The sequence below is a fragment of the Schistocerca gregaria genome, unplaced genomic scaffold (genome assembly GCF_023897955.1).
Source record: "Schistocerca gregaria isolate iqSchGreg1 unplaced genomic scaffold, iqSchGreg1.2 ptg000905l, whole genome shotgun sequence".
Taxonomy (NCBI): domain Eukaryota; kingdom Metazoa; phylum Arthropoda; class Insecta; order Orthoptera; family Acrididae; genus Schistocerca; species Schistocerca gregaria.
The window spans coordinates 22,501-26,573 of NW_026062265.1; the positions used below are offsets into that span (position 1 = coordinate 22,501).

Here is a 4,073-nt window from a genome sequence, read left to right on the forward strand (position 1 = left end):
GGGGCCGGGCCAGGTAGGTCCGTCATCCGGGAAGAACCGCGCGCGCTTGCCGGGAGCCCGAGCGCCCAAAGGGGCGAATCGACTCCTCCAGATATACCGCCGAGCAGCCAGCCAGGACACCGGGGCTCTGCCCAACAGACGCGAACCGAGGCCCGCGGAAGGACAGGCTGCGCACCCGGGCCGTAGGCCGGCACCCAGCGGGTCGCGACGTCCTACTAGGGGAGAAGTGCGGCCCACCGCACACCGGAACGGCCCCACCCCGCGGCGAGTGGAAAGGCAACCGGACACGACCCCGCCGCGGATTGCTCCGCGCGGGCGGCCGGCCCCATCTGCCGAGGGCGGGGGCCAGTGGCCGGATGGGCGTGAATCTCACCCGTTCGACCTTTCGGACTTCTCACGTTTACCCCAGAACGGTTTCACGTACTTTTGAACTCTCTCTTCAAAGTTCTTTTCAACTTTCCCTCACGGTACTTGTTCGCTATCGGTCTCGTGGTCATATTTAGTCTCAGATGGAGTTTACCACCCACTTGGAGCTGCACTCTCAAGCAACTCGACTCGAAGGAGAGGTCCCGCCGACGCTCGCACCGGCCGCTACGGGCCTGGCACCCTCTACGGGCCGTGGCCTCATTCAAGTTGGACTTGGGCTCGGCGCGAGGCGTCGGGGTAGTGGACCCTCCCAAACACCACATGCCACGACAGGCGGCAGCCTGCGGGGTTCGGTGCTGGACTCTTCCCTGTTCGCTCGCCGCTACTGGGGGAATCCTTGTTAGTTTCTTTTCCTCCGCTTAGTAATATGCTTAAATTCAGCGGGTAGTCTCGCCTGCTCTGAGGTCGTTGTACGAGGTGTCGCACGCCACACCGCCAGCCGGCTGTGCACGCTACCGAGAAAGTACCGGTATGCGAACCGCCAGGCGACGGGCGCGCATCGCACGTTTAAGGAGACGCGGCCGGCCACACAGGCGACCACGACACTCCCACGTCTCCGAAGCGGGACAAACGCCGCGCGCTTCAGTATACGTAGCCGACCCTCAGCCAGACGTGGCCCGGGAACGGAATCCATGGACCGCAATGTGCGTTCGAAACGTCGATGTTCATGTGTCCTGCAGTTCACATGTCGACGCGCAATTTGCTGCGTTCTTCATCGACCCACGAGCCGGGTGATCCACCGTCCTGGGTGATCTTTTCCTTTTCAGTCTCCCACTGTCTCTTTCAAGACAGTAGCATTTGCGGGACTGAGGCGTCTGACGGCCCCTGTTCCACTATTTTTTTGTGTCCAACGGCCTCACAGCCGATGGGCGTCGTACGGCTCCACACCGGAGCGGACAGGCACTCGGGCGAACGTCATTCAAAACCGGCGCCAGGCGCCAGGTACCGCAGGCCAGCCGCTCCAGAGCTTCAGCGCTCGTACCACACAACAACAACACTTCCGCTAGTTTTGAGAGGCACGCGTGGTTCCGCACGCGGCGCACGGCCACTGCCGTACAGGTAGCGTGTTGCGCGACACGACACGCACATCGAAAGACATGCAGTCTAGTCGGTAATGATCCTTCCGCAGGTTCACCTACGGAAACCTTGTTACGACTTTTACTTCCTCTAAATGATCAAGTTTGGTCATCTTTCCGGTAGCATCGGCAACGACAGAGTCGATGCCGCGTACCAGTCCGAAGACCTCACTAAATCATTCAATCGGTAGTAGCGACGGGCGGTGTGTACAAAGGGCAGGGACGTAATCAACGCGAGCTTATGACTCGCGCTTACTGGGAATTCCTCGTTCATGGGGAACAATTGCAAGCCCCAATCCCTAGCACGAAGGAGGTTCAGCGGGTTACCCCGACCTTTCGGCCTAGGAAGACACGCTGATTCCTTCAGTGTAGCGCGCGTGCGGCCCAGAACATCTAAGGGCATCACAGACCTGTTATTGCTCAATCTCGTGCGGCTAGAAGCCGCCTGTCCCTCTAAGAAGAAAAGTAATCGCTGACAGCACGAAGGATGTCACGCGACTAGTTAGCAGGCTAGAGTCTCGTTCGTTATCGGAATTAACCAGACAAATCGCTCCACCAACTAAGAACGGCCATGCACCACCACCCACCGAATCAAGAAAGAGCTATCAATCTGTCAATCCTTCCGGTGTCCGGGCCTGGTGAGGTTTCCCGTGTTGAGTCAAATTAAGCCGCAGGCTCCACTCCTGGTGGTGCCCTTCCGTCAATTCCTTTAAGTTTCAGCTTTGCAACCATACTTCCCCCGGAACCCAAAAGCTTTGGTTTCCCGGAGGCTGCCCGCCGAGTCATCGGAGGAACTGCGGCGGATCGCTGGCTGGCATCGTTTATGGTTAGAACTAGGGCGGTATCTGATCGCCTTCGAACCTCTAACTTTCGTTCTTGATTAATGAAAACATACTTGGCAAATGCTTTCGCTTCTGTTCGTCTTGCGACGATCCAAGAATTTCACCTCTAACGTCGCAATACGAATGCCCCCGCCTGTCCCTATTAATCATTACCTCGGGTTCCGAAAACCAACAAAATAGAACCGAGGTCCTATTCCATTATTCCATGCACACAGTATTCAGGCGGGCTTGCCTGCTTTAAGCACTCTAATTTGTTCAAAGTAAACGTGCCGACCCACCGAGACACTCAACAAAGAGCACCCTGGTAGGATTTAAACGGGGTCCGCCTCGGGACGCGAAAGCACCCCTTCGGCTCGCCCCACCGGCAGGACGTCCCACGATACATGCCAGTTAAACACCGACGGGCGGTGAACCAACAGCGTGGGACACAAATCCAACTACGAGCTTTTTAACCGCAACAACTTTAATATACGCTATTGGAGCTGGAATTACCGCGGCTGCTGGCACCAGACTTGCCCTCCAATAGATACTCGTTAAAGGATTTAAAGTGTACTCATTCCGATTACGGGGCCTCGGATGAGTCCCGTATCGTTATTTTTCGTCACTACCTCCCCGTGCCGGGAGTGGGTAATTTGCGCGCCTGCTGCCTTCCTTGGATGTGGTAGCCGTTTCTCAGGCTCCCTCTCCGGAATCGAACCCTGATTCCCCGTTACCCGTTACAACCATGGTAGGCGCAGAACCTACCATCGACAGTTGATAAGGCAGACATTTGAAAGATGCGTCGCCGGTACGAGGACCGTGCGATCAGCCCAAAGTTATTCAGAGTCACCAAGGCAAACGGACCAGACAAGCCAATCCGATTGGTTTTGATCTAATAAAAGCGTCCCTTCCATCTCTGGTCGGGACTCTGTTTGCATGTATTAGCTCTAGAATTACCACAGTTATCCAAGTAACGTGGGTACGATCTAAGGAACCATAACTGATTTAATGAGCCATTCGCGGTTTCACCTTAATGCGGCTTGTACTGAGACATGCATGGCTTAATCTTTGAGACAAGCATATGACTACTGGCAGGATCAACCAGGGAGCTGCGTCAACTAGAGCTGAGCAGCCGGCCGCCCGGGAGTGTGTCCCGGGGGCCCGCGCGAACACGCAAGCGTCCGCTCAATTATTCTGCAAACAGGAGGAGGCCGAGCTCCCCTGCACGATACACCTCGAAACCCTCTCAGGTCCCGGCGGCGCGCAGCGCCGTCCTAGGTACTTGGTCGGTTTCGAGAGAGGCGCAATCACCCGGAGTTAGGCGAGTAGACGGTTTTAGTGCAAACACCCTTGCTCCCAACTGAGCTTGCCGCTGCCGACAGAGGCCCGGGAGCGTGCTGTCGTGGCATTGCCGGCGGGAGACAACACGCGCCACCTATGGTGACCGGCAGCTCCAACGCCAGCGCCACACAAGGGCAAAGCCCCACTTGGGTGCAGAAGCGAACTCTCCCAGCACAGCGCACGCGCCAACACGTCCGCACAACTGCGATACAAACCACCTGCGAGAACCGCTGGGGCGACCGAGCAGCAGACGGCGTCGCGGCGCCGAGTGCCAGGCGGCGGCGCATCCTCAACGCACACAGTCCTCAATCAGACCAGCACACTGCAGATGTCCACCGCGCTTCGCACCGGGCTCGGCTGAACCAACTTTGGCCGCCAGGCGCCGCGTGCAGGGTGCGCCGCAGCGTAG

General features: G+C 57.6%; 3 non-coding genes across 3 annotated transcripts in view; all 3 read right to left on the reverse strand.

Moving 5' to 3' along the window:
• LOC126324781 (large subunit ribosomal RNA) overlaps window positions 1–834 on the reverse strand; it is a 4,222-nt gene extending 3,388 nt beyond the window's left edge. Inside the window, exon 1 of the ribosomal RNA XR_007559916.1 lies at window positions 1–834. This exon is cut by the window's left edge and continues 3,388 nt beyond it. This is a non-coding gene — a ribosomal RNA (large subunit ribosomal RNA).
• Window positions 835–1,022: 188 nt separating this feature from the next.
• Window positions 1,023–1,177, reverse strand: LOC126324785 (5.8S ribosomal RNA). The gene has a single exon (XR_007559919.1). It is a non-coding gene; the product is annotated as a 5.8S ribosomal RNA (ribosomal RNA).
• Window positions 1,178–1,538: 361 nt separating this feature from the next.
• On the reverse strand, window positions 1,539–3,431 carry LOC126324786 (small subunit ribosomal RNA). The gene has a single exon (XR_007559920.1). It is a non-coding gene; the product is annotated as a small subunit ribosomal RNA (ribosomal RNA).
• Window positions 3,432–4,073: the final 642 nt, after the last annotated feature.